The sequence below is a fragment of the Sorex araneus genome, chromosome 4, assembly GCF_027595985.1.
Source record: "Sorex araneus isolate mSorAra2 chromosome 4, mSorAra2.pri, whole genome shotgun sequence".
Taxonomy (NCBI): domain Eukaryota; kingdom Metazoa; phylum Chordata; class Mammalia; order Eulipotyphla; family Soricidae; genus Sorex; species Sorex araneus.
Window position 1 is genome coordinate 181,829,805 of NC_073305.1, and position 27,144 is coordinate 181,856,948.

Consider the following 27,144-nt stretch of genomic DNA (forward strand, 5'->3'; position numbering starts at 1 on the left):
CCATGTCTATCTACTTATAAGCAAATTTCATGACTTCATCTCTTCTAACAGTTGCATAGTATTCTATTGTGTAGATGTACTAAAGTTTCCTTAACTAGTCATCTGTTCTAGGGCACTTGGAGTAAAAGCTAACTCTGGAATCTAGAGTGCTGGAAATCAAAAGTCTTCCTCATTCCAGGGCCAGAGCAATAGTGAAAAGGGCATTTGCGGGGCTGGAGCAATAGCACAGCGGGTAGGGCGCTTGCCTTGTACCAGGCTGACTCAGGTTTGATTCCCAGCATCCCATATGGTCCCCTGAGCACCGCCAGGAGTAATTCCTGAGTGCAGAGCCTGGAGTAACCCCTGTGCATCGCCGGGTGTGACCCAAAAGCCAAAAAGAAAAAAACAAAACAAAACAAAGGGGAGGTAACCTGTCCATAAAAATATGGCAGAGTCCTGAGCCAGATGCAGGGTCCGAGATTTATTTCTACCCACCCCCCTTCCAGCTATTGTCGTCCGGAAATGCTGACAAAGTCCTGTCATCTGTTATCTATAGACGGAACAAATCGAGCAGCTCCCAGCCCTTTGTTCTGAATCCGACCCGTCTTACCCACGAACCACGAGCTCTGTGTTTAATGCCGTGTGCCCGGTAATTCACAGATGAGTAATCGAATCAACCCGCCAACTGCTCTCTTGCAGGCCAGAGTGAGTCAGAAGATAATGGAGCTTCTCGGGCGAGGAGGAGGCGATGGAGGCCGTCCCACGTCTGGGCCCGGTTTCAGGCGAGGTTCGTGGCAAGCCCCGTGTGCTCCCGGCTGTTCCCGGCCCCATCTACACAAGCTCTTAATGAGCCGCCCGGGGCTCCGGTGAGTGCCGCGACCAGGAAGTCTTCCCGCTGGGACCCCTGTAATTACTGAGACTTTCTGATGTCTGGACCGAGGGAAGAGCTTGGGCTTGGAGCCCAGCACGGCCGCTCTCTGCCTCCGGCTCCACTATTCCCTCGCACCCTGCTCCTTCCTGGCGGCACCCCCCGCCCCCGCCAGAGGTTCTGGGGGCAAGCAAAGCCGGGGGGAGCTGTTCCGACTCTAACAGCTGGGGGGCCCCCCAAATGTCAGTAAGCGCCACCCGATGTGCTGTTTTCAAAATGTCAGCGTGGGACTTGGGGCTCACGTGGGGGGAGAAGAGAGGGTTGGAGTCTGATACGGGCTTTGTAACGCCCCCCACTTCCGGTCTGGGTCGCCCACCTTTTCACCCCCATTGAATCGGTTCTCTGTGCCCCTTCCTGGTTTCTGCATCTCCTGCCTTTGTGGGGGGGTCGCACTCGGTGGTGCTCTGGTCTTACTCCTGGCTCTGCACTCAGGGGCTGTCCCGGCTGCTGGGGGTGAGCCCTACCCACTGCGATTTCTCTCTGGCCCCTGCACCTCCAGCTCACCCCCTCCTCCGCCAGCTCTCCGGGGCTCCGTGTGGGGCTTGGGGCCACACCCAGCAGAGCTTGCGGGCTACTCCGACTCGGTGCTGGGGGGTTTGTTCTTGGCGATGCTCAGGAGGGACCATGAGGTGGCAGGGATGGAACGGGGTCACTGCACGCCACGCCATGCCCCGAGCTGTCGCTCTGGCCTGCTTCTGTGTTCCCCGAGGGAAGCGGGCTCCAGCCTGCTTGACCGCTCAGCTGCACAGCCTCTCAGCAGCGTCCACCAAACCCCCAGTCTGGAGCCAGCGTGCTGGCCACACGGCCCGCTCCCGCCCTGGTCCCGCACGGCCCCGGCTCTGCACCACGTTCCCCTACCAGCCAGGGCGCCTCCTGCCTCCTGCCCCCCCCCCCCCCCGCACACACACACAGTGGTCCAGGGCACTGCGCCCCGGAGTCCTCTGGGTTCCGATCCTGCCTCTTCCTCTCCCTGGAAAACAGAGTGCCACAAAAATAGCCCAACTTCTGGGGGCTGGAGCAATAGCACAGCAGGTAGGGTGTTTGCCTTGCACGCGGCACGCGGCCGACCCGGGTTCGATTCCCAGCATCCCATATGGTCCCCTGAGCACCGCCAGGGGTGATTCCTGAGTGCAGAGCCAAGAGTAATCCCTGTGCATCGCCAGGTGTGACCCAAAAAGCAATAAAATAATTAAAATAGCCCTACTTCCGGATCGAGCCTCTTAAATGAGTTCATCCAAGTTTGGTTTTCGTTTCACTGTGTCGCCCGGGGCCCAAGCTGTGCTCAGGGCTGTGCTCCGGGTCACTCCTGGGGCTACCCAAGGATGGTGCCACGCTGGGGGTGGAACCAGGACTGGCCACACGCGTGCAAGGCCAGTGTCTTCGTGCCTCTCGGGGCCATGGCGGAGTGTGTGGCACGGGGAGGCAGTGGAGGGGTCCCAGACCCGAGAGGTCCCTCAGGCCAGGAGTCGGCACAGTGCCAGTGTGGGTCTGCTCCCCGAGGGCCAGCCCTGCCAGAGACAACAGTCTCTACGGGGAGCGGACACCTCCTGGACACTCTAGAACGTTCTGGTGAACAAAGTCCGATGCAAACATAAGATTCCATGAGACCGTGGGGGTCTCCTGAGACCACTGATGGCAGCTGCTTTGGCGCAGTGCGGCGGGCACGGTGCTGTGACTTTCCGGAGGCTTCTCTGCTGTCCCGACGGCGAGGTACCAGAGTGTCCTATGGGGGAGAGAGCGGCAGTACAGCAGGGAGGGCGTTCGCCTTGCGTGTGGCCGACCCGGGTTCTGTCCCCGGCATCCCATAGGGTTCCCCCAAGCACAACCAGGGGGGATTCCCAAGTGCGGAGCCAGGAGTAACCCCTGAGCATCGCCGGGTGTGACCCCCAAAGCCTGAATAAATAAATAAATAAATAAATTAATTAATTAATAATTAAGTGTCATTTGGAGTCTCGGCAACAGCGTCCGTTGCTGGTGCTACAGCCGGCTGGTAGTGTTCACGCAAGTAACTTTGGAGGGCTTTCGGGCTCCGAATCCCCAAAGCCTGGGTGGCATTCTCGGGTGCTGTGAGGGCACAGCCCCGCTGCTGTGGCTCCTGGGAGGTGCGCGTGTCCCGGCTCTCAGGGCTGGGACTTCAGCAGGTCTGTGGGCTGTGAAGGTCCCGCCTCCTCCCCGCTGGCTCCCCCTCCCCCTCCTCCCATCCCCCTCCCCACCACCCTCCCTCACCACCCTCTCCCTCCCCCACCACCCTACCCCCTCCCTTCCCCATCACCCTCACCTCTCCTCCATCCCCTCCCCCTCCCCCTCCCCCTCCCCCCTCCCCATCCCCATCCCCCTCCTCCTTCCTCCACCACCCTCCCCTCCTTCCCCATCACCCTCCCCCGCTCCATCTCTTCAATTGCCCTCATCCCTCACCCCTCCACCTCCTCCATCTCCCTCACACAGTACTTCTGGGGTAGCCTCTGAGCTGCTTCCCCGCCCCCACCTTTTTCACCTTAGGCCAAGTTTACAGGGTGGGGTGGGGGGGGCGCTAGCACCAGGAGGTCAGAGTTTGTGAGGCTGGAAGAGAATTCATGTGTTCACTGTGGCCGCGGACCGCGTGGCCGAGGTGCTGGATGCAGCCTCTTTCCCAGGCCCGCCCGGGGCTTGCAGCACCGACTTTTGATGTTTTATTAACCTGTCATTAGCGCCGCCTCCTAATTCGCTCCATAAAGCGGAGAGGGGCAGACACTGGGCGTGTGTGTCCTTGGGCCGGGCCACACTGCACACACCCTTTGTTGCCTCTTTGAACCCCAGCAGGATGTGCTGTGCTGGGGGCTGGGGGCCGCACCTGCCCCCGGGGCCCCACCCCCGACCCCCGCCCGTGTACTTGCACCAGGCACACGTGTGCACTCAAGTACACATTTACACAGGACACACGCACTCCCACAGGCACACATGCACTCACACACATGCACTCACACCTGTGCACACACACGTGCACTCATGCATGCACTTACACAGGACACACGCAGTCACATACACTCACACACATGTATTCCCCAGGCACACATGCATACACTCAAAAACAGGCACACCCGTGCACCCACACCTGCGCACACAGGCACATGCACATACTCACAGACACATACCATGAACACGCATGTGCACTTACACCTGCACATGTGCATATATGTATACATGCACTCGCCCATATACGCACACACGGGTACACTCCCACACACACTGACACAGGCATACACACATGTACTCATACAGGAACTCACAGTCACAGGTGCGCACAGCACTCATTCCTGGGCACGGGCACTGATGTACCATGCATGCGCTCACACACAGGCATACACATGTGTGCATATGTAAGCATGCATGCACCTGGCACCCTGACACATGCACAGACACGCACACACATGCACACATGTGCTTGCCTTCCCCCCATGCAGATGCCTGCACACGTGTAAGCTCTCGGCCATGCAGGGCCGAGGAGCGACGGGCTGAGGCACACCTGGAGCCCCGCTGCACCCTCCTCTCCGTTTTGTTTTTGTTCCTTCGGGGGCACACCAGGCAGTGCTCGGCGGCCGAGGGGTGCCAGGGAGGAAACCAGGGCTTCCGCACTCCGGCCTTGCTCCTCCGCCCAGCCCCGAGGCGTGGGCCCCTGCGTGGCCCCAGCGTCTGTGGCCCCGTGGCTGCTTTCTGCCTCGGGCTCTCCTCCCCAGCGTGTGTCCAGCCCGAGGTGTCTCTCACTGGCCACTCCCCACTCGTTTCTCCAGAGGGCTGAAAGGTAGGACCCCGAGTCACCCACGGAGTCGGGCCTCTGGCAGCCACGGGCCCTGGCCAGGGCAGCCCCCGACCGTCGCGCTCACCGTTACTAGGTGCTGAAGAGAACCTCTCACACCTGCATTTGGTCCCCATGAATTACTTCCTGGCTCAAAGGTCACCTGTAGCTTCATTTTCAATTTAAGGCAAATCACCATTGGGTGAGACTGGACACATTTGCAGTCTTTTTTTTTTTTGCTTTTTGCGTCACACCCAGCCATGTTCAGGTGTTACTCCTGGCCCTGCACTCAGGAATTACTCCTGGCGTCCTGGTGGACCATATGGGATACCGGGGATGGAACCCTGGTTAGCCACATGCAAGGCAAACGCCCCACCCGCTGTGCTATCATGCTATCACTCCAACTCCACATTTGCAGTCTGTATCTTTTCATTGTTGCTGTTGGGTCACACTCAGCAGTGCTCTGAGCCTCAGGACCCAGAGGTGTTTGTCGGCTGTGAGGTACCAGGATCAAATCCAGGGCCTCCCACGGATCGAACCTGTGCTCTACCACTCACGCCATCACCTATAGCCTCAGTCAGAATCTGGGTCCTCCAGTGGGGCCAAAGAGATAGTACAACGGGCCAGGCACTTACCTGGCGTATGGCTGGCCTGGGGTAGACCCCTGGCACCCTCAGGCCCCACCAGGAGTGAGTGATCCCTGAGCTCAGAGCAGGAAGAGGCCTGAGCACAGCTGGGCGTGGCCCCAAACACGACAACACAGGATGCGGTCATCAAGAGCGGGGCTGGATTTCAAAGGCTCTGTCATGTATTTGGGGGGGAGAGAGAAAGTGAGTAGCCACGAGCCACAACTCTAGAAGGAGCCTCAGTTTGCAAAGTGCAAAACGGTGCCCGAAGACTTTCAGAAGATGGGAGTAATGGGTTTCTGGCTGTGGGGTCCGGCAAGTGTTGAGGGGGGGGCATTAACCCCCACCCCCGCCAAGGGGGCTGTAATGAGCAATGGTCAAGCTTCCCGAGAGGATCTGTCCAGCCCTACAAGTGGACTATTCTCCGAACAAAAGTTGACTGAAAATCAACAAATTTGAGGTGCGGGATGCCCCAGGCCTGTGCTCCTCAGGTCACCCTAGAAGGGAACCTCCCGGTGACCGATTGCCAGGTTATCAGCAAGGATTGCTCTTCTTTCATTGACAATGGTTCCGGCTCTATTTTATTTTCACTCCACGTGTTTAACGCAGCATCCGGAGTTCCTGAATTGACTCCCAGGCCGTAGTTTATCCTCTGGGAGAATCCAGCTCCATCATTAGAGGAGACTGCTGTGTGCTTCAATGGCCCCTTTCATCTGCAAATATCAAAGAATTTTGGAGCATTAATGAGCTCTCACACAGGCCTGTAAATCTCTCTGCACACTTGTGAAACGGACAGTAAAAATTTTACACCTGAGTCAAACCCCAATACTGAGCCTCCTGGGCTCCCCCCTTGTCCCTGCTGGGAGGTGCTGGGGGGGCTGTCACTGAGCCCCTCGGTGGTTTCCAACCTCTTCCTGCCACCCTCCCCCCTCCCATCACATCACTCTCCCATAAACGCAGAGGTCGAGAGCCGTCACAGGCCTCTGTTCTGCACAGGATGTGAGAACTACGTGCCCTTTCTGCCTTTGGGAGAGTCTCTTCTGGCCAACACACAAATTCCTTAGGGCCAAGTGTTCTGGAAGCTTCTGAGACGGGCCTGGGTGTGTTCTCGGAGGACCCCACCCCTTGCCTGAGCGCTCTGGTGTCAAGGCACTCCTGGTCCCTGTGCCACACCCGGCAGTGCTCAGGACATGCTCTTGGCTCTGAACTCAGGAATCACTCCTGGCGGAGGTTGGGGGACCATATGGGATGCCGGGGATCAAACCCGGGTCAGCTGTGTGCGAGGCGAGTGCCCTACCCACTGTTCTATCACTCCAACCCCAACATTGACTTTTTTTTTGGGGGGTGGGTTTCACAGCCAGCGATGGTCAGAGCCTCCTACTCCTGGCTCTGCACTCAGGAATGACGCCTGGCGGTGTTGAGTTGATCGGATGGGATGCCGGGATCAAACCCAGGTTGGCCGCAGGCGAGGCAAACGCCTTACTTGCTATACATGGCTCCGACACAGTACTGGCCTTTTAAAACTTGACACTTTCTTTCCGTGCTGCCCTTCTTAATCCCCTTCTGCCCATCCCCACGCCCATGAAGGCTCCTGAGCCCAGGGAATCCCAACAGCCATTCCACCTGACCTTGAGAGTCTGCCGACCTCTCAGGTCCCAAATTCCCATTTTGCTTCCCCCCTCCTATTCCCCTCCCCCTCCCTCTCCCCTCCTCCTCCTCCTCCTCCTCCTCTTCCTCCTCCTCCTCTTCCTCCTCCTTCTACTTCCTCCTCCTCCTCCTCCTCCTCCTCCTCCCCCTTCCTCCTCCTCCTCTTCCTCCTCCACTTCCTCCTCCTTATCCTCCTGATTCCTCCTTAGGCAGCTCCGCCCACCTGTCATGTAGGGAAGTGTTGCGCAATGACCCAAGGGCACCATTGCCCCAAGCGTTTGTCCTACCCAAACCTCACTGGGGACCCCCTTTGCCGTCCCTCCGCAGGTGCTGGTATTGGGGCTCGCTTCCGCTTCCGGTCCCTGTGTGCTCCCCTGCACGCCCTGTCCATCAGTGTCCCGTTATCGGTTCCTGTGGACAGCTATAGTGTGACCCACAGTCTCCGGAAGGCCTCTGAGGGCAGCTGGGCTGTGCCTCCCGGCTGTAGGGCCCAAGCCTCGGCCGTTCCCAGCTGTCGGCAGTGCTGGACGCTGCCCTCTCAGCACAGTGCTCCTTCCGAGGGGTACCGCGGGTGAGGCCAGCAGAGCCTGGGCAGGCCGGTAGGTCGGGCAGCTCAGCAGTGCGGGCCAGGATGCTCTGACCCCATGTCCAGAGGACTGAGCCCCACACTCTCTCGTCCGGGGCCCCAGCTCGGCCTTTCGCCAACAGCGTTTCCCAGAAGCCAGTGGGGGATGGTGTGGGAGCTTTCCCCAGGCGCCACCAGCCTGGACCGCCAGCCCAGGTTATGGGAAACGCCTATCGACAACCCGCAGGATTTATTGTGCACCTGAATCACAACGGTGACAGTTCCCTGGACCGTGCGCCGGGCACTTGCCTCCACAAATCAGGGACCCCCCCACCAGACGGTCAGCCAGGATGGGCTCTCAGGAACAGAGTGACCTTGGAGCTTTCGGATGAGGGGCCACACCCAGCACTGCTGGGGGTACTCGTGGCGGTGCTTGGTGCTTGGTGGATCATGATGCTGGGATTGAACCCGGGGCTCCCATCGCAAAGCTCCATGCAAAGCTTGCTGCTGCTGTTGTCCTTCTTCTTTTTGGGTTACACCCAGCAGTGCTCAGGGGGGGCTCCTGACTCTGGGCTCAGGGATTACTCCGGGCAGGGCCTCGAACCCAGGTCAGCCACGTGCAAGGCAAACGCCCTACCTGCCGTGCTATCCACCTGGCCCCAAACAGTTCTCTCTTTTCTTGTCTTTCAGTTGTTTGTTTGTTTTTGGGGGGTCTGGGGGTGGGGGCAAAGCACCTGGTTATGTGCAGGGGTTTCTCCTGGCTCTGCACTCAGGAATTCCTCCTGGTGGTGCTCGGGGGTGGGGGGGGAATCATAGGGGATGCCGGGGACCGAACCTGGGTAGGCTGCCTGCAAGGTAAATGCCCTCCCTGCTGGGCTATAAGCTCCAGTCTTTTCAGTTTCTCCCCCTCTTGCCAAAGGGACGCTTTTTTTTTAAATTTAATTTAATTTTTTAATTAAAAAAATTTTTTTACATGAATCACCGTGAGGTACAGTTACAGACTTACAAACTTTCGTGCTTACATTTCAGTCATACAATGATTGAGTGCCCATCTCTACACCAGTGCCTATTCTCCACCACCAGTGATCCCAGGATCCCTCCCACCACCCCCCACCCCGCCTCTGTGGCAGGGCATTGCCTTTTGCTCTCTCTCTCCTCATGGGTGTTGTGGTTTGCAGCATAGGTATTGAATGGCCATCGTGTTCGATCTATTTGTAATTTTATTTTTTAATGAGTCACCGTGAGGTACAGTTACAGACTTACAAACTTTCGTGCTTACATTTTAGTCATACAACGATCGAGTACCCATCCCTCCACCAGTGCCCATTCTCTACCACCAATGATGCCAGTGTCCCTCCCACCCCCTCCCGGCCCCTTCCCCCTCACCCCTCCCCACCTCTCTGGCAGGGCATTCACACCAGAGGAACTCTTTTTTTTTTTTTTCTTTGCTTTTTGGGTCACACCCAACAACAATGCACAGGGGTTCCTCCTGGCTAATGCACTCAGGAATAACTCCTGGTGGTGCTCAGGGACCATATGGGATGCTGGAAATTGAACCCGGGTCAGCCACGTGCACGGGACTCGAAGCTCTGAAGAAGCCCTTAGCCCGGGGTGTTCCACAGTCTCCTTACAATCCCCCGCTAAAGCTCTTGGCAAGGACTGGCACAGTGCTCGGGACCAGCTTATTCCAGGACTCCCGGGTCCCCCCATCTGGGATGCAGACACCCAGCTCCCTGCTGAAACCCTCTCCCCTGTGAAGTGGAGGGGTGCAGGCTGTGGGTTCTCCGTGCACTGCAGGGGCGGGTGGGGGCGTCCGAGATGAGCGTGTTTAATATTTAAATGACTCAGCTTCGGTATTTTTGAGGTCAGCCACACCGGGTGAATGGCCTCAGGGCTCCAGAGTCCCAAAGTCATTGCGTGAAGTGACAGATAAACAAGGTGCTGTGTCCTGACCCCAGTTTGTCTCGCTGACATCCTCGGCTGTTGTGTGCTCGTATCCAGGGTTACTGGCCAACACTGCGGGCGTGATTGTGTCACCTCCCGGGCCACCCCCGGGGGCTCTTTCTGGTCAAAGTGTAATTGTCGGGCAATTACAATCACTGTGCCCACAGATACAGACACTCGGGCTTTATCCGGACACTGCATGACTCCGGAGCACTGTCATGTGTCACCCTGGAGGCTGCTCCCGGGGGTTCTCAGTCAGTCGTGGTACTCCATGGGGGGCCAGACTTGAGCTCCTGCTTGGCATGGCTGAGTATCATGGTGACTGGTGACCTCTATGCCCGCCACCCCCCCCCCCCCGCCACCCCTGGACAGATTGGGAGGCCCGCCAATTTTTAAAAAAGGATTAAAAATAAAATATAAAATAAAAATGAGGAGCCGGAGCCATAGTACAGCGGGTAGGGCGTTTGCCTTGCACCTGGCCGACCCCAGTTCAATGCCCAGCATTCCATAGAATCCTCCAAGCACTGCCAGGAGTAATTCCTGAGTGCAGAGCCAGGAGTAAGCCCTGAGCATCGTCAGGTGTGACCGGAAAAGCAAACTAAATAATAGCACTGTAGCACTGTCGTCCCGTTGTTCATTGATTTGCTCGAGCGGGCACCTGATTGTGAGACTTGTTCCTGTGTTTGACATGTCGAATACACCACGGGGAGCTTGCCAGGCTCTGTCGTGCGGACGGGATACTCTCGGTAGTTTGCTGGGCTCTCCGAGAGGGCGGAGGAAGTGTTTTAAGTAGTTAGGGAAAAGGAAGTAGAGTTAAAAATTGACAGAGTGGCAGATGGGGGCCAGGCCGTCCAGGGAAATGCCTGCTCAGGGAGTGTTTGAGAGTTTTGGTAGTTTGCTTGTTTTTGGTCTTTGGGTTACACAGGGCACTGCTCATGGCTTCCTCCTGGCTCTGTGCTCAAGGGGTCACTCCTGGCAATAGTTGGGGTCCGGATGTGATGCTGCAGATTGACCCCAGGGGAAGTGCCCTGCCCACAGCACTCTCTCTCAGTGATTCTTTGAGATTTCTTTGTTATCCCTTTAGTTTTTCTAAGGGGAATGAATATCAAGAGAAAAATTCAGATTCTTCAGCCTCATTCTAGATATGCAAAATTAGAAACTGAGCCATGCAGATATTCCCCTGGGTCATTTTGGCACAGAGTAATCTTCAAGAATATTATTGTCGGGCAGTACAGTGGGGAGGGCATTTGCCTGGTAAACAGTTGACCCGGGTTCGATCCCCGGCATCCCACATGGTCCCCCAAGCACTCAAGTAATTCCTGAATGCAGAGCCAGGAGTGACTCCTGAGCATCACTGGGTGTGACCCAAAAAGGAAAAGTAATAATAATAATAATAATAATAATGTTTTCGTCAGGGGCCAGAGCAGTAGTACAGGGGGTAAAGTGCTTGCCTTGCATGAGGCTCACCCTGTTCTGCTCCTGGCACCCCTGAAGTCACCCGAGCCTTCCAGGAATGAGCCCTGAGCACAACCATGTGTGGACCCCTCCCCCAAGAAAAAAAGGAGAGAGAGAATATAATTGTCAGAGCTTTATGGAGGAAAAAAGCCCTTGACTTTCTCCCTGAGCAGGGCAAAAGCAAGCAGCTGGTCAGAGCAAACCGGCCTGGCCGTGTTTGGAGCAGGGTGGGGGAGGGCGCTGGTCCGGCAGGTCTGAGCTAGTTCCACTCACCCCTGCACAGCGGGAGGAAGGGCCTGGCCCGCTGGCTGTAGGCTGTGCCCAGCACCCCAACGGGCCTTTGGTTCCTCACTTGCCTCATCTGCACAGACCAGATAGACTCAGCCGTTTCTCTCACCTTCTTATTAACAGCCTGACCAAGCAGGGGACTGCACTCCTGTGCTATTCACACACACACACACACACACACACACACACACACACACACACACACCAGCCACCGGGAGACCAAAGCCAAGAGAAAGAAGAAATGGGATCAGGGCAAGGGACCATGTGTATTGTGAATTCTGCCTTCAGACATTAATGCCAGTACTTTCCCCTCCTCCTCCTCCAGAATCACATTTTTTTTTTAATTTATTTTATTGAATCACCATGTGGAAAGTTACAAAGTTCTCAGGCTTATGTCTCAGTTATACAATGTTCAAACACCCGTCCCTTCACCAGTGCCCATATTCCACCACCAATAAAAACAAAAACAAAACAAAAAAAACAGTATACATCCCACCCCTCACCCCCCCGACCCCCCCCCCCGCTGCGTGACTGATAAGAATCACATTTTCTTTTCCCCACTTTTTGGGTCACCCCCGGCGATGCACAGGGGTTAGTCCTGGCTCTGCACTCAGAAACCACCCCTGGCAGTGCTCGGGGGACCATATGGGATGCTGGGAATCGAACCCGGGTCAGCCACGTGCAAAGCGAATGCCCTACTCCAGCCCCCACACACTTCTTTCTTCCGCTGCCCAGCGGTGGTCCTGTCTTTGAGCCACTCTCTCCCTGTTCCTTCTCGCCCTGAGCCGAGGCCTGCAGAGTACAGAAGGCCTGGGGAGGCCCCAGCCTGGCCGTTGCCCCCGCCGAGGGCAGCGCTTCCCCCTGGCCCGGGCACCTCCCACACTGGGCTCTCCTCCTGGAGGGGGGTCGGGGACAGTGCTTGGCAAGCAAGAGGCCGGGGCTGGCCGTGTCACTCAGGGGTGGAACAAGGCCATGTCTGGGTTTGTCTCCAGCCCCTCATCCCCACACCACTGGGTGCCCCCTCCCCCCGACCCCGTGAATAAAGTCAATAGCAAATCAACAAAAAAGTAATTAAAGACGGAGAAAAGTGAGATTAGATTTGGTGTCTCCCTTGACCCACATAAAGTGCTGCTCTATTTGGTGAGAATGTTGGCCGTAAGGGGGGATCTTACATATATAGGCCTGACCTGGTCCGTGTAAACTCCAAACTATATTAACACAGAATCGCTTTAACAATAATTAAAAACACTGGTGCTGGGAGACGGGCACTGGTGCAGGGATGGGTGTTGGAGCACTGTAGGACTGAAACCTAATCATGAACAGCTTTGTAGAGATCTATCTTACAGTGATTCAATAATAAAATCTTTTAAAAAATAAAATTAAAGGGGCTGGAGTGATAGCGCAGCGGGTAGGGCATTTGCCTTGCATGCGGCTGACCCGGGTTCAATTCCCAGCATCCCATATGGTCCCCTGGGCACCAGCAGGAGTGATTCCTGAGTGCAGAGCCAGGAGTGACCCCTGTGCATTGCTGGGTGTGACCCCAAAATAGTAAAATAAAGAAAGAAAGAAAAGAGACAGAGCCTTGCAGGAGAAGAATGCTTCTGCTCGGTGGGTAGGAGAGGTGGTGTAGCGGGTTGGGTGCTTGCCTTGCGCAGAGCTGAGCCAGGCTCGACCCCGGGCACCCCTTATGGATTCCCTGAACCCCACCAGGGGTGGGCTCTGACCTCCCCCAGGCGTGGCCCAGAGGCTGGGCCCTGCAGCATGCTTGCAGACAGTGCTCCTGTGGGCGCGTGGCGACTGCGTGCCTTTCGGCAGAGCTGGCTGCTCTGTGGGGAGCGTGCGGGATGCTGCAGACAGACTCGCCTCTCCGCTCTCTCCCGCCACCAACTTCTTGGCGCTGGGAACTGGCCCTAAGTCTGTCACCCTGGCCCTAAGCTTTGGGGTCCTCAAAAGAGACACACCAAGGTGTGGGCCCATGGGGGAAATCACGGTAAACAGAGATGCCAGGACAGAAAGACGTTGTTGCAGCTGCCGCCACACTGGCTGTGACAGGAACTACATAGCCATGGTACGGAAAACATAGTTTTTTTCTGTATAAAATTTTTTTTTTATTTTAGGGGCTGGAGCACAGCGGGGAGGGCGTTTGCTTTGCACGTGGCCGACCGGGGTTCGATTCCCAGTATCCCATATGGTCCCCTGAGCACCGCCAGAAGTAATTCCTGAGTGCAAAGCCAGGAGTAACCCCTTGCATTGCCAGGTGTGACCCAAAAATAAAAAAAGAAAAAAAATAAGATAAATTTTTTTTTTTTTAATTTTGCACTCAAGCATGCTGTAGATTCCAGGTTTGCACCTGTGAAGCATGACATGTGTCTATTTACTATTCGAGTTACACCTCCACGGGGCGAATATGGGGAGGTCCAGTGCTCTCGCCGCTGTGTGACTGTCCCCTCGGTCCCCATGTCTCCCTCTCTCTCCCCCTTTCCCTTCTGGCTGCCACTAAGTGTCACTAGTACAAACATTCGCTTATGGCTTCATCATCTTCTTCTCTTTCTCTTCTGTCTTTCTTTTTCTCCTTTTCGTTTTTTGCTTTTGTGCCACCCCAGTGATGCTTAGGGACCCCTCTGGCTGGGCTCGGAGGGAGAGGGGTCCCGGCGGAGCTGGGGATGGAGTCCAGAGTGCTCACTCCCAAGCAGCAAGCAGGAATCCAGCCCACTAAACTACCTCCTCAGGCCCATCTTATATTTTTTTTCTGTTTTTGGGGGGCCACACTTGGCTGTGGCAGTGCTCAGGGTTTACTCCTGGCTTTGTGCTCAGGGATCACACCGGGTGGGCTCGAGGGACCACCTGCAGAGTCAGAGATCAAACTGGGGTCTGCCACATGCAAGACAAGTGCCTCCCCCCACCATACTATCTCCCTGGCCCCTTCTGTTTTTTGGTTTTTTTTGTTTTTTTTTTTTTTGCTCTTTGGGTCACACCCGGCGATGCACAGGGCTTACTCCTGGCTCATGCACTCAGGAATCACTCCTGGTGGTGCTCCAGGGATCATATGGGATGCTGGGACTCGAACCCAGGTCGGCCACATGCAAGGCAAACACCCTACCCGCTGTGCTATTGCTCCAGCCCACTGGCCCCTTCTGTTTTTAACTCATGTACTACATAGGGTGAAACCATATTATGCTCCTCTCTCTCCTCTGGCATAGTTCACTCAGCATGGAATTATCTGTCTATTCATGGTGTTAGAAAGAGCTGCTTACTTTGAGGGGTTGGGAACTTGGGTCACACCTGGCGATGCTCAGGGCCTACTCCTGGCTTGGTGTTCAGGGTCACTCCTGGCCATGCCTTGGGTACCGGGATATGGGGTACTGGGAATTGAACTCAGGTCAGCTGCATGCAAGGCAGGCGTCCTGGCTGCTTGACTATCTTGCTGGTTCCGCCTATGAAAAAAAATATAGCCAAGAGGTGTTTCATAATGTATATGTGTCTTTTTTTTTTTTTTTTTTTTTTGCTTTTTGGGTCACACCTGGCGATGCACAGGGGTTACTCCTGGCTCTGCACTCAGAAATTACTCCTGGCGGTGCTTAGGGGACCATATGGGATGCTGGGGATCGAACCCGGGTTGGCTGCATGCAAGGCAAACGCCCTACCCGCTGTGCTATCGCTCCAGCCCCTATGTGTCATTTTTTTAATTGGTTTACCTTTATTCCTTTTACTATATCATTTTGGAGACTCATAAATAACACACTCATTAGCATACAGTTAGTCAAGTGGTTCAACAAACTAAGCCTATCTAACCCCAAAATATACTTTCATGATGTCTATTTTTTGTCTCTTTATCTATTTAACCCCTATTATCTATTTAACCCCCAAATATACCTTCATGATATCTATTTTTGTTAAAAAGTCTTAGTTAATGGGGCTGGAGTGATAGTACAGCGGGTAAAGTGCTTGCTGTGTATGCGGCCAACCTGGATTTCATTCCCAGTATCCCATAGGGTCCCCTGAGCACCACCAGGAGTAACCAGTGATGAGAAGCACTTTTGTGTGTTCCCCTGCTGGCTCTCTAGAGTCTTCCTTGGAGATGCAGCAGGTCAGTCCTTACCATCTTTCAATGGGGTTGCTTAGGTGTTTTGGTGATTGAGTCTTAGTTACTAGCCCTTTGTCAGATGTACGGTCTCCAAATATTTTCTCTCCTTCAGTCGGATGTCTTTGTTTCAGTGATCGGTTCTTTCCTAGTGCAGAAAGTCTTTATTTTGGTGTAATTCACTTTTTGCTCTTTGCTTTTGTTCCCTTGCTGAGGGAGTGGGATCTCTGAAGATTTCATGGAATCCAACATCATGGAGAGTTTTACCAATGTCTTCTTTAGTATTTTTGTGGATTTGGGTCTAACATCTACAACTTTATTTTTTTTTTGGTCTGGGGTTGGGGGGATGCACCCCGTCTGTGCTTACTCCTGGCTCTGCATTCAGGGGTTACTCTGGTGGGGCTTGGGAAGCATTTGGGGGTGCTAGGGATCAAACCTGGGTCAGTCACAGGCCAGGCCAGGCAAGTGCCCTCCCTACTGTACTATCTCTTGGGCACCCTAACATGTAAATCTTTGACTTAACTTTCGTGCTTGGGGCCAGATAATGGATCCTCTTCATTCTTTGCCTGTCACGGGTTTCCCAGCACCAGAGGGCTGCTCCTTTCTCCATCGTGTGCTCTTGACTCCTCTAATAGACACATATTAAAGTGATTTTTGTTTTTGTTTAAAAAGAATGTTTCTTAGGGCTAGAACGATAGTACAGTGGGTAAGGTACTTACCTTGCATGTGCCTGATCCAAGTTCAATCCCTGGTACCACCTATGGTCGCCTGGGCCCTGAGCACAAAACCAGGAGTCAGCCCTGAGCACAGTTGGGCCAACTGTGTGTGGCACAACCGTTTCCCCTCTCCCCCCCAGAAAAGAAAGTTTTTTCCCTGTAGATGGTACCATCCCATGATCAATATCAGCTTTTCCACATTGCTTTTTCTTCCAGCAGGCCAGTGGTGAGATGGATCTTTGCACATTAAGTTTTGTTTGTATCTCAATAAAGAGTCATAAATAGCACCCTGGCCCCAGAGGCATTGACAGAACCGGCCGACTCCGCTGACTACTCCCCAGGGCGTTCTATTGCTTTCTTGAGGTCTCCCGGGCAGTGGCCTGGGAAGACTGGGAGAGGTGTGATCCAGGAGGAGTCCCCAGAGAGGACTCTTAACTTCCAGATTCTAGAGGGATAACACCAAGGGCTGGAGCACAGGCAGCCATGCCGGAGACCCAAGGTCAGTCCCTGGCTCAGCGAGGAGCCCTGATGTCAGAGCCAGGAGCAGCTCAGAGCACTGCTGGGCGGAATGAAAACAAACAGATGCAATTCCACTGATATAGCTAGGTCTGAGATCTTCTTTCTTTAAGCAGGAATTCTGGAGGCCTCCTTGCCCATCCAGCTCTGCCAGGCCCCTAGAGAAATGTGAAAATTCCAGCTGACTTTCATAAATAACCTGCAGATAACATTTCCCCACTCGCCTGGGTGTCCCTCTTGAAATCTCTGCAGTCAGACGTCACCGAACATTTCCCTGGTCCTCTCCCTGCGGCTCTGAGCAGGATCATTCGCACATGGCAGCCCCGTGTTTGCCTGGCCCCGGGGCCCTGGAGGGTAGGACATTCGGACCTTCCCGTGTTGCTTTTGTATTTTCTTTTTTTTTTGCGTTTTGGGTTACACCCAGCAATGCACAGGGGTTACTCCTGGCTCTGCACTCAGGAATTACCCCTGTTGGTGCTCAGGGGACCATATGGGATGCTGGGAATTGAATCCGGGTTGGCCGAGTGCAAAGCAAACGCCCTACCCGCTGTACTATCACTCCAGCCCCCCACCGTGTTGCTTTTGTTTGGGGCCATCCCAGCTGCACTCAGGGACCACTCCTGGCCGTGCTTGGGGGACCACATGCAGTCCTAGGGATCGAACCAGGGTTGGCTCGAACCTCACAAGGCAAGCACTGTGCCATTGTGTATCTCTTCCAGCCCCAGGAGACACAGGCTTAAATCCTGGTGGTGCCTCCCCCTGAGAAGTCTGCTGACTAACCAGACTGTGCCCGGAAATGCTTTGCATGGCCATTGACTCCTGATAAGATCAGGAGCCGTTGCTAGCAGGGGCTCTCTGGAGCGGAACCAGGATTTGATCCTTGATCCTTCCTTATCCCAGGGGGAATTTGGAGGCCTGCTCCCAGCCAGGCCCTGCTCTCTCCAGCAGGGGCCCTCTGCTATGGCACTGGCCTGGACACCGTGTCACCCGCCCTCACCTTGCCCCGTGCTGCAAGCTTTCCCACCTCGAGCAACTTGAGCGACAGGTTGGTAAATAAAATAGATGGAGCTGTGACCTCGGGCTGGTCCTGTTCTTCCTTCTCCAGCCACACCCTGCAGGAAGCCAGGGAGGAAAACTGTCCTAACCGTCAATATTTCTTTTGTTTTTGCTTTTCGGGTCACACCCAGCAATGCTCAGGCTTTGCACTCAGGAATTACTCCTGGCAGTGCTCGGGAAACTATATGAGATGCTGGGAATCAAACCTGGGTCAGCCGTGTGCAAGGCAAACAAACGCCCTATCCGCTGTGCTATCGCTCCATCCCCGTGACCATCAATATTTCTTTTTTTTTTTTCTTTTTGGGTCACACCTGGCGAGGCATAGGGGTCATTCCTGGCTCTGCACTCAGGAATTACCCCTGACAGTGCTCAGGGGACCATATGGGACGCTGGGAATGGAACCTGGGTTGGCCACATGCAAGGCAAACACCCTACCCGCTGTGCTATCGCTCCAGCCCCGTCAATATTTCTGAGCAATAACTTGTCCCCTAGCTTGCTCCAAGGTTATCACATTTATTCCCACCCCCCTCTTTATATAAACTTTGTTTACAAAGTTGTACATGATGATTTGTTGCAGGCATTCAATTTTCCAACCCCCCCACCCCCCTCCCCTCCACCGTTGTCTCCAGGTTTCCCTACCACTTCGAAAATATGAAGTTCTGTTTTTTTTTGGTTTGTTTGTTATTTGTTTGTTTGTGGGTGGTGGGCACACCTGGCAATGCTCAGGGGCTACTCCTGGCTCTGTGCTCAGGGATCAGTCCTGGAGGTTCTCAAGTGACCATATGTGGTGCCAGGGATGGAACCTGGATCGGCTGCACAAGGCAAGTACTCTGGAGAGATAGTACAGGGGGAGATGCATGCCTTGCACGCAACCCACCCCAGTTTAATCCCTGACACCATGTAGGATGCCAAGAATGCCAGGAGTGACCCCTGAGCACAGAGCCAGGAATAGCCCCGAGCACGGTTGTGGTATGGCCCGAAATCCTCATAGGTGGGATATGAAGAAGCATAGTAAGGAACCAGCAAGTACCCAAGGCAACAGAAACTGAGCATTGGCTTCCGTGGAGCGTGTTGGGGGAGCGGGTGCGTGTGGGAGGGGGACTGGTACCTTGGTGGGGGGATGTTGGAATGGTTTGGGGGGAGTTTTATTTATTGAGACTTATTTAGAAATATGTGAGAGGAGAGAGAGAGAGAGGGATGGGTACCCGCTCTCGGGAGAACGTGGGCTTGAAGAGTCAGCCCGTGTTCAAATGTTCCATGCAGGAAACTGCGATGATCGTGACTGCAAATCAGGGTGCCTGCCATGTTTTAAAAATCAAAATTAGAGAAGGAAAGAAAAATCACCTCCCTGCCCGGAGAAAACAGACAAAAATTAAAGGGGGGGGAAAGAGTGTGTGAGGTTCAGTTGCTGGATTTCTGCTCACTAAGTGGGGCGCGAGACTCGGGGGGGACAATGCCAGGGGTCCTAGTGGCAGGAGAGCGAGGCAAGGGCAGCAGGCTAAGACCAGGGAGAGCGGCCAGTGGGCCCAGGCGGGCAGCAGGGAGAGTGGCCAGTGGGGGCCAGGCGGGCAGCAGGGAGAGGGGCCAGTGGGCCCAGGCGGGCAGCAGGGAGAGGGGCAGTGGGGTCCAGGTGGGCAGCAGGGAGTGGCCAGTGGGGCCCAGGCGGGCAGCAGGGAGAGCGGCCAGTGGGGACCAGGAGGGGAACCGGGAGAGGGGCCTTGCCTGGTCAGTTCCAGGCCCGAGGCACGGGTTTGTGCCCCCAGGTTGTAGGCCAGCCCTGGGCCCCACCCCAGTTTGGTTTTTTTTTTTTTTTTTTTTTTTTGCTTTTTGGGTCACACCCAGCAGTGCACAGGGTTTACTCCTGGCTCTGCACTCAGGAATTACTCCTGGCAGTGCTCAGGGGACCATATGGGATGCTGGGAATCGAACCCAGGTCGGCCGCGTGCAAGGCAAACGCCCTACCTGCTGTGCTATCACTCCAGCCCCCCCACCCCAGTTCTGGCACATCACGATGCTGCTCCGTCTCCTGTGCTCTATGCCAGGTGCGGTGAGCACCCCGACCACAGGGGGGACCACACCCCGGGAACATGGCGGCTGAGTTCCTTGTGTACCACATTGGCACCGGCTGTGTGCCCCTGGCAACTCAGTCTTGAATGAGGCGTCACACAGATGTTTCCCAAGGGCAGAAAGTCCCTCTCTGGCCTGGGATTTATAGAAAATTCTTCCTGGGGCCTGAGAGAGAGCACGGCAGGCAGGGCGGTTGCCTTGCGACATGCAGAAGAATGACTTGAATCCACTCTGACACCATGCATAAAAGTTAAGTCAAAACAGAGGAAATATTTACATGCTAGGGGGCCAGAGAGATGGTATAATGGTTAGGGTTCTTGCCTTGCCTTGCCTATGACTGACTCAGGTTTGATCCCTCCTACTGCTAGGAACATGATCTGATCATAAGGCACTGCTCTGTGGGTTTCTTCAGGCCAGGCAGGGAAATGCCTTCCAGAACCCGACCCATCCCGGTCCCCTCAGACACCAGAACCGATCACTGTCTTGACTCCTGTGCCCTATTGATACCATGACTCTTTCAGCTAATGGAGCCGTGCCGTGCAGAGACATTCGCATCTGACTTCAGTATCTGTGAAATTCATACCAGAGTGAATTCATCTGCAGTCCCACATCCCATGGAGCGAATGACCCTGCTTTCCTGAGGCACATTTGGCTTTCTCCCTGCTGGGTCTACTCTGAGTCATGCTGTTTGTGACGAACGTTCTCACACCTACACTACACACGCTCCCCTGCTTTCTGCTCCGGCGTAGAATCACTGCAGAGTGTAGACAGGACAATTCAGTGGTTGTCAGAGAGCTCTTCCAATGTGATTATAGGCACGCATACAACCACCTACAGTAACCCAACCGCCCCCCCCACCCACACACACACGTGTCCTTGCCAACACTTGATATCATGGTCTTTTGAGTTTTAGCCATGGGCGAGGATAGAGGGGGATCTTTTTTCTGCTCCTGATTTTGAATTCTCTGATGTCTGAGTCAGAACATCTTTGCAGATGCTCATTAGTAGTTTGAGGAGCTCCCGTTTGCCTGGTAACTGTTCCCTCTCCTTAGTCATCGTTAAAATGTAACAGCTACTCTTTGATTAAGAACTCTGCCTGCAGTTCCTTCTGAGTGGCTATGCATTTGCCACATCCTTGGGATCTTGTTACTGTGGACACCTTTGCAGATCTCTCTCCTGTCTTAGCAGCTCAGAGATCGGTGAATGTGTCGAGGGGGAGAGGCTGTTGTGTGTGTGGGGACTCCCCTCTCAAATTTCTCTTTCCTCAGGGATTTGGGGGCCAGATCCTGGTGTCCAGAGGACTTGTGTGTTAGCATGTGTGCTGAGTAACTGCATTTCAGCAGCAGCTGACTTGCTCCAGAAGAGCTATCACCTCAGAGGGACCAGAGCCCTACAGTGTGTGTGTGGGGGGGTGGCGCACTGGCCTTGCATACGGCTGAGCCAGGTTTGCTCCCCAGCATCCTATGTGGTCCCCTGGGGGCTTCCAGGGATGATCCCTGACTGCAGAGCCAGGAGCAAGCTCTGACCACTGAATGTGCCCATTCAATCAAAAATACTAATATTGAAAGAAAGAAAAGAAAGTATCTCCAAAGGCAAGAACAAGAGTGTTTTGGGGGGGGAGGGAGTGGAGCAATAGCACAGCGGGTAGGGCATTTACCTTGCACGCGGCTGACCCCGGTTCGATTCCCAGCATCCCATATGGTCCCCAAGCACCACCAGGAGTAATTGCTGAGCGCAGAGCCAGGAGTAACCCCCGAGCATTGCTGGGTGTGAGTCAAAAAGCAAAACAAACACACAAACAAACAAACAAACAAACAAAAATAAACCAGTGTTGGGGATGTTTCAGAGGAAAAGCAGAGAACAAAGCAACATGTTTGTGTCATTCTTGGGGAGCGCCCAGTCTCCCCAAACACACACCCCTGGTTGTACCCCAGGAGTGAGCCCGGACACAGAGAGGGCCAGGTGGGCATGGACTGAACAGCTGTGAGTCTGTCCTCTCGTTCACGAGGCCGGGGATGAAGGAGGCGAGAGGCGTGTGGGGGGGGGGTCCCGGTGTGGGCCCCCCAGGGCTTAGCCCTCAGGGACTTGCATCTTCATCCGGGAGAGGTGAGTCCAAGCAGGTGGCGCTGGCCTAAGGGCGGAGACGGGCTCCCGTCCAGTGCTCCACAGGACTGTGGTGGGATGGGGGACCCCCCAAAGCAAGGCCCAGAGCGACTCGGAGAGCAGCAGGGCAGGCTGAGAGCTCGTGGGGTGGGGTGGATGCCCCGAGGGGCAGGCTGGGGCGGCCCTGCTGACGGAGGGTGGACGGGTCAGCGAAGCCCAGCAGGTGCCTGGCCTGGGGCCCGGCGGGGTTGGCCCTGCGTTCGGGGCCACTTCGGCAGTGCTCAGGGTTTACTCCTGGTTTGGTCCCCCTTGGTGGAGATTGGGGAACCATGTGCTGGTCCAAGGTCGGCCCTGTGCGAGACAAGCGCTCTACCCACTGAGCTATTTCTCTGGCTCCCCAGTCCTGCCTCTTTTGGTTTGTCCTGTTGGGGGCCACACCCAGCAGTGCTCAGGAGTTAGGACTGGCTCATGCTCTCAGAAATTATTCCTGGCGGTGCTCGGGGGAACTTATGGAGCTTGAACCTGGGTCGGCCACGTGCAAGGCAAGCAAACGCCCTCCCTGCTGTACTGTCACTCCGCTCCCCACCTCCCCCCCCCCCCCCCGCAACACCCCACTTCCTGTTTCTTAGGGACAACCCACCTGGCCCAAGAGAGCGCCAAGGGCTGAGTATGTGCTTTGTGTGTAGTTACTCACATCCCCATCACTGCAGGCGGGACCCTGCACACAGAGCTGGGTCACGACTCAGTGCACCCCTGGATGCTCCTCCCCCCAACACACACACACACACACACACACACACACACACACACACACACATATAAATACTCAAAACAAAGAAATAAGCAAAGAGTAGCCAGGCTGCCAATTAGAGGGAAGGAAAGAAGCAAGGAATTGAGGGGAGCCCTGCAGAAACAGGGACTTAAAGAGACCCGAGGGTTTTGTTTTGTTTTGTTTTTAATTTTTTTCTTTTAATGGGTCCCCGTGAGGTACAGTTACAGACTTACAAACTTTCGTGCTTACGTTTCAGTCATACCATGATCGGAGTACCCATCCCTCCACCAGTGCCCATTCTCCACCACAATGATCCCTCCCACCACCCCCACTTGTTTGAAATGTTTTCTTTTATAAGGTAGTTCTCAATATTTGATGACATTTAATATTCAAACACCAACCCCACCACCATGACACCTTCCCGCCACCATATTTGGGATGTTTCCATCCCAAGCCCCAAGCCCCAAGCCCTGTCCCAAAGCAGAACCAAAATAATATATTTTGTATTGTCTGTTATGAAAAACCGCTGAAAATGCTACAAAAAAGTATCCATAGAGGAAACAGTGTGAAAATTGTTCTGTTTCGGCCGGGACCATTGAGACCTTCTGTAGGATATCACGAACATGTTGTTAAAGGTTGAGTGATGTGATCTTTTATATATATCTGAAAATATATATATGCTTATATATATGTACATTTCCCTCTATGGTTGCCTACTATTTGAACCCCATCAAATGTGGCGTGGCACTCTTGGAGAGTGAGTAGGGACTGTCCATTTGCAGCTGGACAGCCCCGGAATAGGTCCACCTGTGCGTGAGGCTTGGCCCGAGCGTGCGGGAGTGGCCTTGAGCCTGGTGGAGGTTGGAGCCTGAGTCTTGAACGGGAGGGAGCTCAAGGGTTCTATGACTGTCCTGGGGGGGGGGAGGAATGTGCTGATCTCCGGAGCCCGCGTCTGCACCCCTGTGTGGAGAGCGGGTCTCTGCGGGTGGGCCAAATCCCAAGGGCAGGCTCCACACCAAGAAGGGACCTGCCAGGAGGCAGCCCACGGCCACAGGGGTATAGGTACGGGGGAGACGGGTCGGCCCCAGGGACCTCAGCATAGCAGATGCCCGGAGGCCAAAGCACACGAGACATTCTCCCACGGGGGCTGCGCGGAGACGACGCCTCTGCCAGGCTGGACAGCCTCTGCGGGCCTTAGCAGCTCGCCCTGCGCACAGCCAGCCCGGGGCTCCGTCCCCGGCACTGCTGGGAGTGAGCCCTGAGCACCACCCGAAAAACCAAAGCTAACCAAAAATGCAGGGCTTTCGGATCGCGAGCTGCCATCCTCGCCAATGAAGACAGCCGGTCACTGGGCCGGGCAGTCCAAACTGGAGAACACACACGGTTTCTCCCCCGTCTGTGGTTTGGTTTTTTTTTTTTTTTTTGGTTTTTGGGTCACACCCTGAAATGCACAGGGGCTACTCCTGGCCCTTCACTCAGGAATCACCCCTGGCGGTGCTCAGGGGACCATATGGGATGCTGGGATTAGAACCCGGGTCGGCCGCGTGCAAGGCAAACACCCTCCCCGCTGTGCTATCGCTCCAGTCCCCTCCCCCATCTGTGTTTTTGTTCAGACTGGACGCCACATCTGCCCGCACTCGGAGCCACTCCTGGCTCTGTGTCCCGGGGTCCCTGCTGACGGTGCTTGGGGGCCCACGTGGGGCTGGGGAGGGAGCTGTGCCGCCTGCACGCAGAGCACGTGCTCAACTGCTTGGCGCGACGCTACTTCCGGCCTCACGCTTCACGTCCCGCTCAGGAGTGGAACCTGCGTTCCCGTCCGTCTCCCTCCCGAGTCCCCTCTGAATCCGGGGTGGGTCTGCACGGGCTGTACTCTGCCGACCCCGAGATAGCTCTGGGCAGGAGCTGTGCCCGCTGCTGCTCTGTCACGGGCGGACGGGGTGAGGGGTGTGGCGTATTGCTGGCGACCCGGCCAGGGGCTCGCTGCGAAGGCTTCTGCTGCACGTGCTCAGTGCTCGGGCACTAATCCCTCTAGGGAGGGGCTTGGGGGGGCTGAAGGACCCCAGGGGCCCTCCTGGTTGCAGTTGCCCTCGTTGCTTCCAAGAGTGGCCAAGATTCCATTACGGGCTTCATCATCCCTCGGGGTCTCAGAGCTGTTGTCAGCTTTTCAATTGAAGCCCAACTCTCCCGTGAGAAAGTTCACTGCATTTTTCTCATAGCAACTGCCATTGGCTGTGTTTTTTTTTTTTCTTCCTTTTTGGGTCACACCTGGTAATGCTCAGGGGTTACTGCTGGCTCTGCACTCAGGAATCACTCCTGGTGATGCTCGGGAGACCATATGGGGTGCTGGGGATTGAACCCGGGTTAGTCAGATGCAAGGCAAATGCCCTCCCCACTATACTATCGACCCAGCCCCGCCACTGGCTGTCGAGTGTGTGATTCCTTCCTCTACTCCTTTATTTACGCACCGTGCTTTACAAAGTTGCTCATGATGGTTTGTGCTGTGATGGTACCCACTGTGCTATCGCTCCAGCCCCAAGAATTCTTCCCTTTACTAATAATTTTTACTTAATCAAATAACTGTGATTCACGAAGCTACCGATAATTTTAGGCTCATCTAGCATCTATCCTGACACTTTCCTCTTCCCCGTGGGTCTGGTTTCTCCACAGACCACGGATGCTGTGCTAAATCCTCCCTACTGTCCACGTGAACTTAGGTCTTAGTCCATCAAGACAGTGAAGACCCCTCGGCCGGGCAGCACCCACCTGCTTCTCAGGGACCCTCGTGTTCAAAAGGACACAGTACAAAGGACGCATTTGTCAAAGAACCCCCGCCGTGCCTTTAGTGTAGGACACTTCCTGCACACTTACAGCTGCACACCCACCCAAGCCCCGTGCCCTTTATACATGAGGAGGAAACTGAGGCATTGGGAGTGGAATCAGCTCCTGGGAGCCCGAGTGAGCACAAGGGGGAGTCAGGATGTACACCCGCCATTTTTGGCTGGTTGGTTTGGGGGACACACACCCTGCCATGCTCAGGACTTACTCCTGGCTCTGCACTCAGGGCTCCCTCCTGGCGGGGCTGGGGGGCCCATATGTGTTGCTGGGGATCCAACCGGGGTTGGCGGCATGGAAGGCAGATGCCCTCCCCACGGGCCTGTTGCTCCAGCCCCGATGCCCAGTATTTCTGACCCCAAGTAGGGCTCTTCATCTGTAGCAACCACCCCCCACCCCCCCCCCCCACACAACACCACACCACTTCACATACACCACACTAACCTATACAACTCACAGACCACGGCACACACACACACACACACACACACACACACACTACACACACCACATACAACGTACCTCACACATGCACTGCTCCACATCACATCACACACTACCCCCCACCACACATACACACACCACTCTGCCCGCAACACACACCCCCTCTGTAATGTTTGCATTCGACTTATGGACAGTGGTCAAGCATCACAGGTGTCCCAGGCCCAGGGTACGGTGCCAAGGCTGGAGCATGTCCTTTCGCAGGCAGGAGCCCCAGGTTCCTTCCCTAGCCCCTCTGGGAGTGGCCCTCGGAAGGAGCAGAGCCCACTCGCCATTGCGGGGGGCTCTCAAGCTGGGAACAGATCTCTTGCAGTGGCAGGGGAAGGGGCAGGAAGACTGGAAACTCTTAGGGGCTGACAGGAAGGAGATGGGGGATCATGGGCGGGCAGGGTGGGGGACCAGGAGAGGTCAAAGGTAAGGCTGAGGCAGGAAGTAGGGGAGGAGGAGGCTGGGCAGGAGTCCCACACCCTCCTGTGGGGTGGGGAGGGCAGGAGGCTGGAAACCTGGAATGAAGAGGGGAAGGGGAAGAAAGAGGAGAGGGAGGAGGAGGGAGGGGGAGGAAGGGGAGGGGGAGCAGGAGGAAGGGGGAGGGGAGGAGCAGGAAGGGGGAGGAGAAAGAGGGAGACGAGGGAAGGAAAAGGAGGAAGAGGAGGAAGAGGAGCAAGAGGAGGGGGAGCAGGAGGGGAGGAGGAGGCCTCACCCTCACGGATTGGCTTGGGTCTTTCTCCACAAGGAAGGAATGAGCTGGGTGCAGGGCGAGGCGTTTGCCTCCCACGTGGCTGGCCCGGGTTCCATCCCCAGCACCACCCAGGGTTCCCTGAGCACTGCTGGGAATGACCCCTGAGCACAGGGCCAGGCAGAGGTCCTGAGCACTGTTGGGTGTGGCCCCAAATCAAACAAAAAGAAGAAGAAAGGAAATTCCTGGGGCAGAACGGGGGTGGGGGGCATGGTAGTGGGGTGGGTCGGGCTGAAAAAGAACGAATTCCTTGGGCCTGGGGCACGGGGAGCAGTGCGGTGCCGCGGGGCCCGCCTGGAGACCTGGACGCCATTCTTCTTTTCTTTACTCATTTTCAGCAAGGCCAGGGGGCGGAGAGAAGTACTCCCACCCGTCACCCAGACTCTCGCCCGGCGGGGAGCGAAGACAGCGTGGCCCTGACCTCCGTGCCCCACACGGTCACCTGTGACCCCCGTGCCCAAGTCCACTCTGCGCACCCCAGAATCCAGCCCCACACTCAGACTGGTGAGAGGGCCCCGGGGTCACTGCCCCATCATCAGAACAGAAGGGCCCAGGGACAG

At 55.4% G+C, this 27,144-nt stretch overlaps 1 protein-coding gene across 1 annotated transcript in view; it reads left to right on the forward strand.

The window, feature by feature from the left end:
* The window catches only part of SCAF8 (SR-related CTD associated factor 8), a 216,184-nt gene that overhangs the window by 186,881 nt on the left and 2,159 nt on the right, over positions 1-27,144 (forward strand). Inside the window, exons 22-23 of the mRNA XM_055135075.1 lie at positions 679-845; positions 26,923-27,088. The gene's annotated coding sequence lies outside the window, so the exon portion shown is untranslated. The remainder of the gene's footprint in view (positions 1-678; positions 846-26,922; positions 27,089-27,144) is intronic.